The sequence below is a fragment of the Nomascus leucogenys genome, chromosome 8, assembly GCF_006542625.1.
Source record: "Nomascus leucogenys isolate Asia chromosome 8, Asia_NLE_v1, whole genome shotgun sequence".
Lineage (NCBI taxonomy): Eukaryota > Metazoa > Chordata > Mammalia > Primates > Hylobatidae > Nomascus > Nomascus leucogenys.
In genome coordinates, this window is record NC_044388.1 from 80,335,944 (window position 1) to 80,355,080 (window position 19,137).

The following is a 19,137-nucleotide window of genomic DNA, read 5'->3' on the forward strand; positions in this document are numbered from 1 at the left end:
GGCTTATTTCACTTAACATAATGACTTCCAGTTCCAGCCATGTTGTTGCAAATGACAGAATCTCATCGTTTTTTATGGGTGATTAGTACTCTGTTGTGTGTGTGTACCATATTTGCTTTATCAAGTCATCTGTTGATGGACACTTGGGTTGGTTCCAAATCTTGGCTATTGTGAATAGTGCTGCAATAAACACAGGAGTACAGGTACCTCTTTGATATACCGACTTCTTTTCTTTTGGGTGTATATCTAGGAGTGGGATTGCTGGGTCATATGGTAGTTCTATTTTTAGTTTTTTGAGAAACCTCCAAACTATTCTCCATAATGGTTTACTAATTTACATTCCCTCAACAGTGTACAAGGGTTCCTTTTTCTCCACATCCTTGCCAGCTATTGTTATTGCCTGTCTGTTGGATAAAAACTATTTTAACTGGGGCAAGACGATATCTCATCATAGTGATTTTCATTTTCATTTTCGTTTTCGTTCAGATAGATTTTCATTTATCTGATGATCACTTATGTTGAGCACCTTTTCTTAGACCTGTTTGCCATTGGTATGTCTTCTTTTGACAAATGTCAGTTTAGGTATTTTGCCCATTTATAAATCAGATTATTTGATTTGTTTCCTATAGAGTGCTCCTAATATGTTCAGGAGCTCTTGTCAGATGAATAGTTTGCAAATATTAATTTCTTGTCAGAGAGATCGTTTGTAAACATTTTTTCCATTTGTGGGTTGTCTCTTCACTTTGTTGATTGTTTCCTTTGCTGTGTGGAAGCTTTTTAACTTGGTGTGATCCCATTTATCCTTTTTTGCTTTGGTTGACTGTACTTGTAGAGTATTATTCCATACATTTTTGATCAGTCCAATGTCCTGGAGAGTTTCCCCAATGTAGTTTCATGGTTTGAGGTCTTATATTTAAGTCTTTAATACATTTTGAAATCAAAATTTAAAAACTAGACCCAATCAATTGCCTTTTGTATATGGTGAGAGATATGGATCTAGTTTCATGCTTCTGCATATGGATTTCCAGTTTTCCCAGCAGCATTTATTGAAGAGACTGTCCTTTCTCCAACGTATTTTCTTGGCACCTGTGTCAAAAATGAGTTCACTGTAGATGCATGGATTTGTTTCTGAGTTCTCTATTCTGTTCCATTGATCCATGTGTCTGTTTTTATGCCAGTACCATGCTGTTTTGGTTACTGTACCTTTGTAGTATAATTTAAAGTCAGGTAATGTTATTCCTCTAGTTTTGTTCTTTTGCTCAGGATAGCTTTGGCTATTCTGTTTCTTTTGTAGTTCCATATATATTTTAGGATTGTTTTTTCTATTTCTGTGAAGAATATCATTGGTATTTTGATAGGTATTATGTTGGTTCTGTAGATTGCTTTGGGTAGTATAGACATTTTAACAACATGGAGCCTTTCAATACATGAGCATGGAATTATCTTTTTATTTTTTGTGTCCTCTTCAATTTCCTTCATCAATGTTTCATAATTTTTATCATAGAGATCTTTCACTTGTCTGGTTAATTCCTAGGTACTTAATTTTACTTGTAGCTGTTATCAATGGGATTACTTTCTTGATTTCTTTTTCAGATTGTTATTACATATAGAATTGCTACTGATTTTCATATGTTGATTTTGTATCCTACCACTACTAAATTTGTTTATCAGTTCTAATAGTTTTTTGGTGAAGTTTCTAGGTTTTTCCAAATATAGAATCATATCATCTGCAAACAAGGATAATTTGACGTTTTGCCCTTTGTTTCTTACTCTTACCTGGTTGCTGTAGCTAGGACTTCCAGTACAATGGTGAAAACAGGCATCTTTGTCATGTTCCAGATCTAGAGCAAACGCTTTTTGTTTTTCCCCATTCAGTCTGATACTAGCTGTGGTTTTGTCGTACATGGCTTTTATTATGTTGAGGCATGTTCCTTCTATATGCAGTATTTTGAGGGTTTTTATCATGAAGGGATGTTAAATTTTATCAAATGCTTATTCATTAATAATTGAAATGATCACATGATTTGGTCCTTCATTCTGTTAATATGATGTATCACACTGATTGATTTGCATATGTTGAACCATCCTTGTATCCCTGGGATAAATTCTACTTGTTCATGATGAATGATCTTTTCAATGCATTGTTGAATTTGGTTTGCTAGCATTTTGTTGATGACACTTCTGGTAATATTCATCAGCAACACTGGCCTGTGGTTTTCTGTTTTTGATGTGTCTTTGTCTGGTTTTGGTGTCAGCATAATACTGCCCTTGTAGAATGACTTTGGAAGTATTCCCTCCTCCTCTACTTTTCAGAATAGTTTGAGTAGGATTGGTATTATTTCTTCTTTAAGTGTTTGGTAAAATTCAGCAGTGAAGCTATCAGGTCCTGGGCTTTTCTTTGCTGGGAGACTTTTTATTATGGCTTTGATCTCATTACTTGTTACTGGACTGTTCAGGTTTTGGATTTCTTCATGATTCAGTGTTGGTAAGTTGTTTGTGTCTAGGAATTTATCCATTTCTCCTAGGTTTTCCAATTTATTGGCATATAGTTGCCCCTAGTAGCCTCTAATGATCTTTTGAATTTCTGTGGTGTTGGTTGAAATGTCTCCTTTTTCATCTCTGATTTTATGTGAGTCTTCTCTCTTTTTTCTTAGCCTGGCTAAAGGTTTGTCAATTTTGTTTATCCTTTCAAAAAGGCAACTTTTTATTTCATTGATCTTATGTATTTTTTACATTTCAATTTCATCTATTTCTGCTCTGAACTCTGTTATTTCTTTTCTTCTACTAACTTTGGGTTTGGTTTTGTTTTGCTTTTATGGTTCTTTAAGATGCATCATTAGGTTATCTGAAATTTTTCTACTTTTTTGATGTAGGCACTTTAGCTATAAACTTCCCCCTTAGTATTGCTTTCATTGTATCCTATAGGTTTTGGTATGTTGTGTTTCCATTATCATTTGTTTCAAATTTTACAATAATTTCTTTGTTATTTTTTCATTGACCCACTGGTCATTCAGGAACATATTATTTAATTTCCATCTGTTTGTATAATTTCCAAATTTTCTCTTGTTATTGAGTTTTCCAATATTTCCAAATATTCTCGTTATTCTAGTTTTATTCCATTGTGCTCAGAGAAGATACTTGATATTATTTCCATTTTTTTAAGTTTTAAGACTTGTTTTATGGCCTAACAAATGATCTATCCTTGAGAATGATCCATGTGCTGAGGAGAAGAATGTATCTTCTGCAGCCAGTGGGTAAAATGTTCTATAAATATCCATTAGGTCTATTTGGTCTATAGTGCATATTAAGTCTGATTTTTCTTTGTTGATTTTCTGTCTGGGTGATTTGTCTAATGCTGAAAGTGGGGTGTTAAAGTCTCCAGCTATTATTATACTGGGATCTATCTCTCTCTTTAGCTCTAATAATATTTGTTTTTTATATCTGGGTGCCCCAGTATTGGGTGAATATATATTTACAATTGCCATATCTCTTGCTGAATTGGCCCCTTCATTATTATATAATGACCTTGTCTCTTTTTACAGTTTTTGTCTTGAAATCTGTTTTGTCTGATATAAGGATAGCTACTCCTACTTTTTTTTTTTTTTTTTTTTTTTTTTCTTTTGAGACAGAGTTTTGCTCTTGTTGCCCAGGCTGGAGTGCAATGGCACAATCTCTTCTCATTGCAACCTCCACCTCCCGGGTTCAAGTGATTCTCCTGCCTCAACCTCCCAAGTATCTGGGATTATAGGCACCTGCCACCATGCCCAGCTAATTTTTGTATTTTTAGTAGAGGTGGGGTTTCACCATGTTGGCCAGGATAGTCTTGAACTCCTGACCTCAGGTCATCCACCCTCCTTGGCCTCCCAAAGTGCTGGGATTACAGGCTTAAGCCACTGCACCCATCCAACTCCTGCTCTTTTTTGCTTTCCATTTGCATGGAGTATCTTTTCCCATCCCTTTATTTTCAGCCTATGTGTGTTTTTATAGGTGAAGTGTGTTTTTTTGTAGGCAACAAATCACTGGGTCTTGTTTTTTTATTGATTCAGCCACTCCACGTCTTTTGATTGAAGAGTTTAGTCCATTCACATTCAATGTTATTACGGATAATAACATAATAAAATACTAAGTCCATAATAAGGACTTACTCCTGTCATTTTTTTAAAATTTGTTTTCTGGTTGTTTTGTGGTATTGTCTTCCTTTTTTCCCTTCTTTCTCTCTTCCTCTTATTGAAAATGATTTCCTCTGGTTGTATGTTTTAATTTCTTGCTTCCTATTTTTTGTGTATCTATTGTATGTTTTTCTTATTTTAAGTTACTATGAGACTTGCAAATAATATCTTATAACCCATTGTTTTAAGCTGATTATAACACCGATTGCATAAACAAACTAATAAACATGCAAAGGGAAAACTAATAAAAACTCTATATTTTAACTTCATACCCACACTTATTTATTTATTTATTTATTTACTTATTTATTTATGTTTGAGATAGAGTCTCGCTCTGTCACCCAGACTGGAGTGCAGTGGCATGGTCTTGGCTCAGTGAGCCAACCTCTGCCTCCTGGGTTCAAGCAACTCTCATGCCACACCCTCCTAAGTAGCTGGGACTACAGGCATGCACCAGCTAGCCAATTTTTGTATTTTTAGAGGAGACAGGGTTTTACCATGTTGGCCCGTCTGGTCTCAAACTCTTGGCCTCAAGTGATCCACAAATACCGTGCTTTTTAACTTTCTTGTTGTTTCTATTTCTTATTGTTCTATATCTTGAAAAGTTGTTGGAGTTATTATTTTTGATTGTTTCATCTGTGTTTTTCTGTATAGTTACAATTACCAGTAAGTTTTGTACATTCGGATCATTTCTTGCTGCTCATTAACGTTCTTTTCTTTTAGACTGAAGCATTTCTTGTAGGACAGGTCTGGTATTCATGAAATTCCTCAGCTTTTGTTTGCCTGGGAAAGTGTTTAATTCTCCTTTATGTGTGAAGGATATTTTTGCTAGATATACTATTCTAGGGTAAAAGTTTTTTCCTTCAGCACTTCAAATATGTCATATTACTCTCTCCTGCCCTGTAAGGTTTCCACTGAAAAGTCTGCTGCCAGACATATTGGAGCTCCACTTTATGTTATTTCTTTTCTCTTGGTGTTTTAGGATCCTTTCCTTTTTATTTTAAAAGTTGAGACAGCGGAGGATGGGGGCAAGGGGAGGGAGACAAATACCTAATGCACGTGGGGCTTAAAACCTAGATAACAGGTTGATAGGTGCAGCAAGCCACCATGGCACATGTATACCTATGTAACAAACCTGCACATTCTGCACATGTATCCCAGAACTTAAAGTAAAATTTAAAAAAAAAAAAAAAAAGAATGAACAACAGGAGAACTGAACAGAAAAAAAAACAAAAAAACAAATTGAGACAGGGTCTCACTATGTTGCCCAGGCTGGTCTTGAACTCCTGACCTCAAGCAATCCTCCCACCTTGGCCTTTCAAGGTGCTCAGATTAGAGGTGTGAGCCACCACACCTGGCTGGATCCTTTATATATCCTTGACTTTAAGGAGTTTGATTATTAAATGCCTTGAGGTAGTCTTCTTTGGGTTAAATCTGCTTGGTATTCTATAACTTTCTTGTACTTGAATATTGATGTCTTTCTCTGGGTTTGGGGAGTTCTTTGTTATTATGCCTTTGAAGAAACTTCTATATGTATCTCTCTGTCACCTCTTTCAGACCAATAACCCTTAGATTTGCCCTTTTGAGGGTATTTTCTAGATCTTATAGGCATGCTTCATTGTTTTTCATTCTTTTTTCTTTTGTCTCTCCTGGTTATGTATTTTTAAGTAGCCTGTTTTTAAGCTCACTAATTCTTTCTTCTGCTTGATCAATTCTACAATTAAGAGACAGATGCATTCCTCAGTATGTCAATTGCATTTTTCAACTTGAGAATGTCTACTTGATTCTTTTCAATTATGCCAATTTCTTTGTTACATTTATCTGATAGAATTCTGAATTTTTTTTTCTGTGTTATATTGAATTTCTTTGAGTTTCCTCAAAACAGCTGTTTTGAATTCTGTCTGAAAAGTCACATACTTCTGTCTCTCTGGGATTGGTCCCTGGTGCCTTATTTCATTCATTTGGTGAGGTCATGTTTTCCTGGATGGTCTTGATGGTTGCAAATGTTCACCAGTGCATTAGGCATTGAAGAGTTAGGTATTTATTGTAGTCTTCTCAGTTTGGGCTTGTTCATACCCATCTTCCTTGGGAAGACTTTCTAATTATTCAAAGGGATTTGGGTGTTGTGATACTATGTTTTTGATCACTGTAGCCATATCTGCATTAAGGGGCACCCCAAGCCCAGTAATGCTGTGGTTCTTGCAAACACATAGAGTTACCACCTTGGTAACTCTATGGCTAAGATCCAGAAGAATTATCTGGATTACCAGGCAGAAACTCTTGTTCTCTTCCCTTACTTTCTCCCAAACACAGTCTCTCTGTGCTGAGCCATCTGAGGCTGGGGAGGGTGTGGTGAAACAAGCAAGCCTGTGGCCACCACAACTGGGACTGTGCTAGGTCAGACCTGATCTCATGAGAACTCACTCACTATTATGAGGACAGTACCAAGGGGATGACACTAAACCATTCATGAGAAATCTGCCCCCATGATCCAATCACCTCCCACCAGGCCCCACTTCTAACACTGGAGATTACAATTGAACATGAGATTTGGGTGGAAACACAGATCCAAACCATATCCAAGTATAACATACATACAGAAAAATATACAAATCTCAAGTGTACATCTTGATGAATTAGCACAAAGGGACCACACCAAAGTATCCACTTCCATGATATTTGAGAAATATAATGTTACTAGCACCTCAAAACTCTATTGTGTCCCCTCCTAATCACCTCCTACCCTCCCTTCTCCCCAAAGGTAATTTCTATTCTTTTAACATCCTTATTTTTGAACTGTAAATGGAATTATATAGTATACACTATTTTATTCAACATTGTGTTTGTGCAGTTACATGTAGGAGTAATTAATTCATTTTCATTGTTGTTTAGCATTTCATTATACGAATATGTCACAATCTACTTATCCATTCTACTGCTGATGTACAATATTTTGTTTGCTTCCAGTTTGAGATTATTATAAATGATGCCACTTTGAACTTTCAAATATATGACTTTTGGTGAACACGTGTGTGTTTCCCTTGAGTATAAATCTAGGAGTGGAATTTCTGGGTCATCAGGAAATGCATATATTCAGCTTTACCAGATCCTGCCAAACAGTTTTCTATAGTGGTTGTACCAATTTACACTGCCACCAGCTGTGTTTGGGAGTTTCAGTTGCTCCAGACCCTCATCATCTCTTGGCATTGTCAATTTTTTAAATTTCATATTTTCCGGTAGGCCTATATTAGTATCTCACTGTGGCTTTAATTATTTATATTTCTGAGATTTCAAGTGAGTTTGCAAACCTTTTCATTTGTTAGCAATTTATTAATAGTTATCTTTTCCTGTAAAATGCTTGTTCTGGTCCCTTGCTCATTTGTCTATTGGGTTGTCTGTCTGTTTCTTGTTGATTTGTAGAACTTTTTTTTCCTTTTAAGAGACAAGGTCTTGCTCTATCACCCAGGCTGGAGTGCAGTGGTGTAATCATAGCTCACTGCAGCCTTGAGCTCCTGGGCTCAAGCAATCCATCCACCTCAGCCTCCCAAGTGGCTAAGACTATAGGCACAGGCCACTATGCCCTGCTAACTTTTTAATTTTTTTGTAGAGACAGGGTCTTGCTGTGTTGCCCAGACTGGTCTTGAACTCCTGGCCTCAAACAACCCCCACCCCCCAACCCATAGTCTCCCAAAGCACTGGGATTTTAGGTGTGAGCCACTATGTCCTGCAAAACTTTATATATTCTGAATACAACCGCCTTGTTAGCTAAATATTTTGTATATATGCTTTTCCCCTTCTGTAACTTACCTTTATATTCTCTTAAAGGCATGTTTTGATAAATAAAAATCTTGATTTTAATGTAGTCCAATGTGTCAATCTTTCTTTATGATTAGTGCTTTTTGTGTCCTTTTTAAGAAATTTTTCCAGTTTTCCCAGCACCATTTATTAAATAGGGAATCCTTTCCCCATTTCTTATTTTTGTCAGGTTTGTCAAAGATCAGATAGTTGTAGCTATGCGGCATCATTTCTGAGGGCTCTGTTCTGTTCCATTGATCTATGTCTCTGTTGTGGTACCAGTACCATGCTGTTTTGGTTACTGTAGCCTTGTAATATAGTTTAAAGTCAGGTAGCGTGATGCCTCCAGCTTTGTTCTTTTGGCTTAGGATTGACTTGGCGATGCGGGCTCTTTTTTGGTTCCATATGAACTTTAAAGTAGTTTTTTCCAATTCTGTGAAGAAAGTCATTGGTAGCTTGATGGGGATGGCATTGAATCTATAAATTACCTTGGGCAGTATGGCCATTTTCACGATATTGATTCTTCCAACCCATGAGCATGGAATGTTCTTCCATTTGTTTGTATCCTCTTTTATTTCATTGAGCAGTGGTTTGTAGTTCTCCTTGAAGAGGTCCTTCACATCCCTTGTAAGTTGGATTCCTAGGTATTTTATTCTCTTTGAAGCAATTGTGAATGGGAGTTCACTCATGATTTGGCTCTCTGTTTGTCTGTTATTGGTGTACAAGAATGCTTGTGATTTTTGTACATTAATTTTGTATCCTGAGACTTCGCTGAAGTTGCTAATCAGCTTAAGGAGATTTTGGGCTGAGACAATGGGGTTTTCTAGATATACAATCATGTCATCTGCAAACAGGGACAATTTGACTTCCTCTTTTCCTAATTGAATACCTTTTATTTCCTTCTCCTGCCTGATTGCTCTGGCCAGAACTTCCAGCACTATGTTGAACAGGAGCGGTGAGAGAGGGCATCCCTGTCTTGTGCCAGTTTTCAGAGAAAGCTGCAACTGGATCCCTTCCTTACACCTTATACAAAAATTAATTCAAGATGGATTAAAGACTTATATGTTAGACCTAAAACCATTAAAATCCTACAAGAAAACCTAGGCAATACCATTCAGGACATAGGCGTGGGCAAGGACTTCATGTCTAAAACACCAAAAGCAATGGCAACAAAAGCCAAAATCGACAAATGGGATCTCATTAAACTAAAGAGCTTCTGCACAGCAAAAGAAACTATCATCAGAATGAACAGGCAACCTACAGAATGGGAGAAAATTTTTGCAACCTACTCATCTGACAAAGGGCTAATATCCAGAATCTATAACGAACTCAAACAAATTTTCAAGAAAAAAACAAACAACCCCATCAAAAAGTGGGCAGAGGACATGAACAGACACTTCTCAAAAGAAGACATTTATGCAGCCAGAAAACACATGAAGAAATGCTCATCATCACTGGCCATCAGAGAAATGCAAATCAAAACCACAGTGAGATACCATCTCACACCAGTTAGAATGGCCATCATTAAAAAATCAGGAAACAACAGGTGCTGGAGAGGATGTGGAGAAATAGGAACACTTTTACACTGTTGGTGGGATTGTAAACTAGTTCAACCATTGTGGAAGTCAGTGTGGCGATTCCTCAGGGATCTCGAACTAGAAATACCATTTGACCCAGCCATCCCATTACTGGGTATATACCCAAAGGACTATAAATCATGCTGCTATAAAGACACATGCACACGTATGTTTATTGCGGCACTATTCACAATAGCAAAGAGTTGGAACCAACCCAAATGTCCAACAACGATAGACTGGATTAAGAAAATGTGGCACATATACACCATGGAATACTATGCAGCCATAAAAAATGATGAGTTCGTGTCCTTTGTAGGGACATGGATGAAACTGGAAAACATCATTCTCAGTAAACTATCGCAAGGACAAAAAACCAAACACCGCATGTTCTCACTCATAGGTGGGAATTGAACAATGAGAACTCATGGACACAGGAAGGGGAACATCACACTCCGGGGACTGTTGTGGGGTGGGGGGAGGGGGGAGGGACAGCATTAGGAGATACACCTAATGCTAAATGACGAGTTAATGGGTGCAGGAAATCAACATGGCACATGGATACATATGTAACAAACCTGCACATTGTGCACATGTACCCTAAAACCCTAAAGTATAATAAAAAAAAAAAAAAAAAAAAAAAAAGAAATTTTTCCTAACCTCAAGGTAATGAAGATAGTCTTCTATGTTACATTCTAGAAGCTTTATGATTTGTTTGGCCACCCTAAAGCAACAGGATGGGCCCACACCCAAAATTTGGTTTGAATATCAAGACTGATGATGCCACACACAATCAGAGGGTATAAAAAGGTTTATTACTTACCTAATTGAGGTCTCTGGGAGCAGGGCACGCCTCCCAAGCTGCCAAAATGGTTTTATTGAGCAAGGAAAGGAGACTGACTCACAGTTTTTAATGTTTGCTTAGTATTCTTTATCTGATTTCATCTGTTCCTTGTTTGAGAGAAGTTTTCCTAATGAATGAATGTTTAATATTATCAAAATATTTTTCTACATCTATCAATATGATCATATAATGTTTATTCCTAATTCTCTTAATATGAATTGCAGTGATTGCTCTTTCAATATTACACTTGCCTTGTACTCCTGAAATAAACCCAATTCAGTCATAGTGTATTGCTGATTTTATATATGGATTTAGTTTGGTAATCTTTTGTTTAGGTTGCTAATATCTATGTTCATAAATGAGACTAGATTGTACTTTTCCTTTCTCCTACTATAGTTATCAGGCTTTGGTATCTCATGGCTGGTAGCTAAGCTAGAGGTACTGGCAATCCTGGATCACCATAGTTCAATCAGAGACTGAGAGGATTCAAAGTAGATTCAATCCCTGTGACAGCTTATCTATTTCCAGTTCATGCTTACTGCTATGGTACAGCTCTTCAGGATTGACCAAAAGCCTGTGGATTTTACCAGAACCCCTCATTCTCATCAAGCAAATTCCAAGTTTTTTTTTGCTTTAACCTATAAATCTTTCAAATTTTCTGCTCAGTTTTTCAGCCTGTTAGCCCTTGTCATTGACCTTAAGAGGAAGAACAGCCCCAAATGTCAGGCTCACTTCAGTAAGCTTTCCCTGTCACTTGAATCTTGGACCCATAATTCCTCAGTGCTTTGGTAGTTTTACCAAAGTTTTCAAAGTAATTTTTTATAGTTTTATCAAACTTTTGTTGAGGTTTTAAAATGCCTTTAAACAACATTTAAAAATATTTTGTCACTATTTTCTAGTTGTTCTTGGCAGGAGAAATGGTCTGAATCAACTTAATCTATCATTGGATTGAAAGTGCCCTAATTGTTTACTTTTGAAATGCTTTTTTAAACTATAGAAGTACAGTGCATCTTCATTATTTGTTAGAGGGGGTAAAGTTGTGAGTATATTTTTCCATTTTCAGAATTCTGAATGGAAAATGGAAAAATATACTCACAACTTTACCCCCCATAATAAATAATGCCATCAGTATGGGGTATTTCTGGTCTTTCTTCTTATGGACACATTTTTACATGGTTATATACTCTTAGTGCTTAAATAATTTCACATGCTGGTTTTTTTCCTTTAACATTATTCCCATCAATATTTTACCTACCTACCTCTTATTGTAAATATCATTTCTTCTTGAAAAGCTAGTAAATTCTTTCCCCACCACTTTTTTCATTCTCCTAAGAGAGTAACTACAGCTACTTCTCACACTCCAGTGAAGCAGCTAGTCTGTAAAGTGAAGCTGATTGATGGAGGAAAATTAAGTAGCCCACTCTGTTGGTCCTCTTGACCATGGCTCACCAAGCTTGGCCGGTAGAGCCGTGGATCCAAGAAGCCAGTATGGAGCAGCAAGAATCAGGAGGCTGATCAGAATTAACAACACTCCAGCTGTGGGGACTTAGTAGTCAGCCTATTTCAGCTCCTTCCTGACCTCTCTGCTCTGAGTCATGGAGGATAGTCTGCCAGCTGGCTGCTCCTTGCTCTAATCCCTCCTCTGCTCCTGTGTACTCAGTACACCCCTGCGCTCCTTTAGCATCCATCCCAGCAAGGATAGCAGCTTCTGCCCAAGCCTTCTAGTTAGGAAATGATATTGTCTCTTCTGATTCTGTGCTAAAATATTCCTGTCAAGCTGTAACTAACCCCTGGCTTCCTGTTCAACACCTGTCTGGCTGGTGGAGCAGATGATTAATGAGTATGTCATGGACCTGGATTTTTTTTTTTAATCTTGCCAAGTCATGACAGGTGATATCTCCACCTCCATCCACTTGGAATGTTTCTGTATTAAAGATTACCTGATTTTGGCAAGACCTATTCTTTAGAGCAGCAGTTCCCAGCCTTTTTTACACCCTGACACATTTGGGAAATGATATTCAAGTGCCCAGTGTTACCCATTGCACAATTTCCAGCATATGTGCTGTTAACTCTACCCCTTTCTCTCCCTCAGCAAAGCATTGTAGAATGAAAGTAAAAGTAGCATATTATAGAGATAAATTTAAGTTACCTTTATTCTTTCATCATGTAAAACATTAAAATATTTTGGCACAATATTTAGTGACAAATGAACAAGGTTGAAAACCACTGTTCCGTGGTGATTCACCTCCTCATCAGAAAGCAATTACTAGGAACCTTCTGAGTATGTAGCACTGAGCCAGGTTGCAACCTACTTTGTGGTTGGCCATAAGCAAGCCAATTTTGTTATAGTTTTTACCCCAAATTTGAACTTACAGCTCTATGATTTTTGTGCATTACATCTTTCTCACTCTTACATATAAGCAGTTTATTGGTTCTTCAAAATTCCAAGCCTATTTATTCTCCAGTGAAGCCATTGATATCACATATCCAATTGAGCTTTGTTCCCCACTGACCACCACCCATCGTCCGTCATTATCTTCAGCCCCTAATCTTGAGTACTTTTGCCAGCTTGGAATTACAATTGCTGGGGGGAAACAGGGTGCTATGGTTTGAATGTGCCTCCCAAAGTTCATGTGTTGGAAACCTGATCTCCAGTGCAAAGGTATTAAAAGATGAAGCCTAATAAAAGGTAATGAGGTCACAAGAGCAGAGCCCTCATGAAAGGATTAATGCTGTTATCACAGGAGCAGGTTAGTTATCATGGGAATAAGTTGTTATAAAGTGATTTCAGCCCCTAGTGCCTCCCTTTGTCTCATACACTCACTTCTGCCTTCTGCCTTCCACCATGGGATAACTCATCAGATCCCAGCGTCATGTGCTTGGGCTTCCCAGCCTCCAGAACTGCGAACTGAATAAATCTCTGTTCATTATAAATTATCCAGTCTCAAGTATTCTGTTATAGCAGCAAAAACAGACTAAGACATAGGGAAAGGGTGGGAAAGGGACCAACCATCTCCAAAAGGAGAAAATGGTATGGTTATTAGGCACCTATACAGGACCCACATGGGAATGTAAATTTTTTGCACAAACTCAAGAAGAGCTGTAAATATAACAGTGACACTCCTAGGATATTGGAGTCATGCTCCCTGAAATTATAATGATGGCTAACATCATGAGTTCTTCCCCAAGTCCCATGTAGTTAAAACAATTTTTGGTCCTCATACTTCCAAGAGATAGATGTAGGTGAATTCCAAATAAATAGCCTAAAATAGTCCTTTCTGCAGTTATCTGGAGAAGTGAATATGAACTTCAGGGTTTACTATGGTTGTAAATAATCCTCTGAAGTGGAAGAAGATGCTCTAGAGGGGTTAACCCTTTCTGTGCTTGAAGTCCAACTTTTCTCATTCTGTATTAAATTGTGTCCCCTTTCAGTAGAAAACTGGTCCTCACCTAAAGGTGCTTTACAGAGTTTACTACTTTGTCAAATTGTAACACCACGTATCAGGTAGCAAAGGATTAAAATGTTTCTAAAAGACATGATTTTTTATAAAGGAAAAGCCTTTATAGAGCATTTATATCTAGAGATAAAAGGTCTTTGAGCCTATAGGGCATGCTTGTACTAGGGCTTGGGGAAAATGAACAAGTGAGAGAATATACTGTTACTGAAACTATTTATCACAGGCTGCTTTTAACTACAGTGTTGTTGCAAGCCACACTGTGAGATAGTAAATATTTTAGACTGGCAGGCATCTGTTCCAAATACCCAACTCTGCCATTGTAGTGAGAAAGCAGCCAAAGACAATACAGCAACAAATGGGCATGACTGTGTTCCAATAAAACTTTATTTACAAAAACAAGCGGTTCAATACCTGAACTATACTACATGTTCATGAAGCATGACTTTATTATAGGTAATTGTCTTGTTAAAGTGTGACTATTTTAAAATGCAAGTGTTTAATGCAAAGTTGTGTAAATAAAGTGCATAATTTTTCACCCTGTTAAAAAAAAAAAAGCCAGGCATTGTGGCTCACACCTGTAATCCCAGCACTTTGGGAGGCTGAGGCAGGAGGATCTCTTGAGCCAGGAAGTTTGAGACCAGCCTGGGCAACATAGAGAGACCCTGTCTCTATAAAAAAATAAATAAATAAAAATAAATAAATAAATAAATTTTTAAAAAGAGTAGGCACACCACATTGGGTGACATAGCTGGCAATTGCTTTTTCTCTGTGATGGTGTGACAGCCGTGTTAGTTGAGGCACAGTTCTTTGTTGGGGGGCCTGCAGCGATGGTGCTGCAGTAGTGCCCAGAGGTATCTACTCTGAAGAAAAGCTGAGAGTGAGCAAGGAGAGAGCTGCTCCAAGACTGGGCCATGGTCAGAGTCCAAGGTCATTGGTCCCCTCCCCATACTATCCCACAGCCCACTCTCACTCCCAGCTTTGCTCCTCTGAACTTGAGTTTGTGAGGGGACCTCTTTGGGAGACTTTAATCTACTTATTTTCCAAGTGAGTTTTTCTTCTACATTCCTGAAATTAAAAGCTGATTAATATTCCCTTCAATCTGGGCATATTTGCACTGTATCTTGCTGATATTTCACAAAATATATATGTCCTTCTAATACAGATGTTCTATTCTTATATTCTCTTGGGCATTTCAATTGTGATTTTGAAGAGAAACAAATTAAATGGAAAAGGAATCTCCAAAGGCTCAGTGCTCACTGGCAGAGCTTTTATACCATGACTTCTATTCTCTCAGTACTTTCAAGAGTTTTCTCGACAAGTACATTGATATGGAACACACTGAGAATCGCATATCTTGAGAGCACTTCCTGTTCTCTCCCCTCCCCCCCATTTAAAACTAGTATGATGAAATACTTAAGCTACACTGTTTGTCTTAGTTCCATCTGCCTAGAAAACAGAGCCCAGGCAAAGCGTTTAAGTACTAATTCTTCACAGGGACAGTCAAGGAAAAGGGACATGAGACGGGAAAGGATGGAAAGCAAATAGAAGGTGGTACATTACACAGCCAGCCTAGTCGTCACTTGGCCATGCAGAACATCGCTGGACAGGCGATAGAGAAATACTACCAGGCTAGGCGCGGTGGCTCATGCCTATAATCCCAGCAGTTTGGGAGGCCGAGGCAGGTGGATCACCTGAGGTCGGGAGTTGGAGGTCAGCCTGACCAACATGGAGAAACCCCATCTCTACTAAAAATACAAAATTAGCCAGGCGTGGTGGCACATGCCTGTAATCCCAGCTACTCGGGAGGCTGAGGCAGGAGAATCACTTGAACCTGGGAGGCGGAGGTTGCAGTGAGCCAAGATCATACCATTGCACTCCAGCCTGGGCAACAGGAGTGAAACTCCGTCTCAGAAAAAAAAAAAGAATGAAAAGAAAAGAAATACTGCCTTGCAACAATCTGTTAGAAGTGGAAAATAGAAAACTCATCTACCTGTCTAGTAGCCAGCCTTTAAGATAGCCCTTAATGATCCATATATATATACGCGCGCGCGTGTGTGTGTGTGTGTGTGTGTGTGTGTGTGTGTGTGTGTTTCTAAACATTTTTTCCAAAAATGAGAGGACACAGGCCAGGCGCAGTGGATCATGCCTATAATCCCAACACTTTGGGAGGCCGAGGCAGGTGGATCACCTGAGGTCAGGAGTTCAAGACTAGCTTGGCCAACATGGTGAAACCCCGTCTCTACTAATAATACAAAAATTAGCCGAGCATGGTGGCACAAACCTGTAATTCCAGCTACTCGGGAGGCTGAAGCAGGAGAATTGCTTGAACCTGGGAGGCAGAAGTTGCAGTGAGCTGAGATCACACCATTGCACTCCAGTCTGGGCGACAAGAGTGGAACTCCATCACCAAAAAAAAAAAGAGACAGAGAAAGAGAGTACATTATACACACTTGTTCAATTTACGTATGAGACCACATGTATCTACCTCATCCTTTTTAATGGTAGCATAATATTCCATTGTAAGGATATATAACAATTTATTTAATGAGCCTGACACTTAAGTTGTTTCCACTGTTTCACTATTTTAAATAATGATGCAGTGAATATCCTTTCATATGTCTTTGTGCAAATATATGAGTTTATCTATTAGATAAATTCCCAGAAGGGGAACTGCTGGATCAAAGGCTATGTGCATTTCACATTTCTATAAGTACCCCTAAATGGCACTCCAAACCTTTGTTCCAATTTATGTTCCAACCAGCATTATATAAGAGTGTCTCTTTCCCATACCTCTCCTAACATATTGTATAATCAAACATTATTTTTGTCAACCTGAAATGAAAATGAGATCTTATTTTGTTTTAACTTGAACTTTCTTACTATGAATAAAGTTGATCAGTTTCAAGATAATGAATACATAGGTTTCTTACTCCTTCTCTAGAAAATCACCTCAAAACAACAAGAAAAATAGAAAACTGCAACTTGAATGAAACTAGGAAACAGCTATAACCCAGAATCATGGTACATGAAAATGAAAAGTAGGTAAATAGAAGTGTTCTGGCTCAGAAACAGTACTCAAACTCAGGAGGTTCCAGGGTTCCTTTAGAGATTAATGTCATTGGACATCCTAACACTGTGCATTCTTCTCCATCATCCTCAGATACTGATGTTTTAACCTCTGGCCTATCACCTCAGGACCACAATGGCTGCTCTAGGTTTAAGCATGACGTCCATACTTCTCACTAAAGGGCAGGAAGAAAGGGAGCATAAGCTGAGGAGCTGTAAGCAAGTCCTCCTATACCCCGTCTCTTATATCAGAAAGAAACTCCTTCCCAGAAGTCCTCCCAGAAAATTTCCCTGTATATTCTCAGTCAGAACTGGGTCCCATGTCCATTCTTAGATGTAAAGAAGTCTAGGCAGGGCGTGGTGGCTCACGCCTGTAATCCCAGCACTTTAGGAGGCCGAGTGGGCGGATCATGAGGTCAGGAGATCAAGACCATCCTGGCTAACACAGTGAAACCCCATCTCTACTAAAAATACAAAAAATTAGCTGGGCATGGTGGCGGGTACCTGTAATCCCAGCTACTCGGGAGGATGAAGCAGGAGAATTGCTCGAACCCAGGAGGCAGAGATTGCACTGAGCCGAGATTGCACCACTGCACTCCAGCCTGGGCGACAGAGCCAGACTCTGTCTCAATAAAAATTAAAAAAATTAAAAAAAGAAGTCTAAAAATTGGGAATCTGACAAAGGAGACCAATTGCTTTGATATCTCTTGTTGATTAATAAATCACCCCCAAGTGAGTGGCTTAAAAAACAATTACGATATTATTATCTCTGTTTGTGGGACTGACTGGGATCAGCTAGACAGTCTTGTTTGGGATCTGGCCACAGTGGCGGTCAGATAATGCTGGTGCTGGATCATCTGAAGACTCACTTATTCACATATCTGATGCCTAGGTTGAGAAGATAAATAGCTGAGGCTGTAACAACTGGGGGTCCTTGAACATCTCACTCTATTTCTATGTAGTCTCTCTGCATAATCTTCTGGACTTCCTGTATGGCTACTCAGGGATTCAAGGGCATGTGTCCTGAGGGGAAAAAAAAAAAGCTAGACAAAGCCATGTTGCCTTTTATGACACAACAACGCTTACACTATCTTCTATTTGTTAAATCAGTCACAAAATCTGTTCAATGTCAAGAGGAGAGGAAACAGACACCATCTCATGATGATGAAGTGACAAGTTACAGTAAAAGCATGTCAGACTATAAATATCATGGCAATTTTTGGAAAATATAATATGCCTCAATTGGCTTTTAGAAATCACAATTCATCCTGGGGAATTGGGAATTGCAGTGTACTCAGGGTTCTGCAGCTCTAACTAAAAATTAGGGTTCGTCATACATTGTTGGTGAAAATGTAAAATGGTGCAGTTACTATGGAAAACAGTTTGATAGGTCCTCAAAAAGTTAAACATAGAATTACCACATGACCCAGCAATTCTACTCCTACGTATATACCCAAGAGAACTGAAAACAGGAACAAAACCTTGTATACAAATGTTCACAGCAGCATTATCCGTAGTAGCCAAAAACTGGAAATAACCCAAATGTCAATCAAATGATGAACAGATAAACAAAATGTGGTATGTCCATATAATTGATTATTCTTCAGCCATAAAAATAAACAAAGTAGTAATAGGTTCCACAACACGGGTGAAACTTAAAAACATTGTGTTAAGTGAAAGAAGTCAGGTGCAAAAGGTCACATATTCTATGATTCCATTTATATGAAACGTTCAGAATATGAAGTTCCATACAGACAGAAAGCAGATTCATGATTGCTGGGGACTAGGGGGAGGGTAGAATTGTAGCTGAATGCCTAATAGGTACAGGGTTTCTCTTTGAGAGTGATGAAAATGTTCTAAAATTAGTGGTGATGATTGCACAATGTTGTGAATGTACTAAAACCTACTGAATTACACACTTTAAAATAGTTAAATGGTGAATTTATGACATGTAAATTTTACCTTAATTTTTAAAATACGCATTCGGTTAGCTAGGAAGAAGTGAGAGAATCAATGATTGGCAGCCAACTTTTTGAAGAAGAGTTTTATGAAGAAGAGAAACCCTGGTGGCCTGAAAAACATATTTCTTTCTCTCTCATTTTTGAAATGTATCATTTGTGTGGTATAGAATTCCACGCTGATACATTTTTTTCCAGTGCTTTAAAGATGCCACTCCACTGTCTTCTAGCTTATATAGATTTGATCAGAAGTCTACTATAACTCTTATCTTT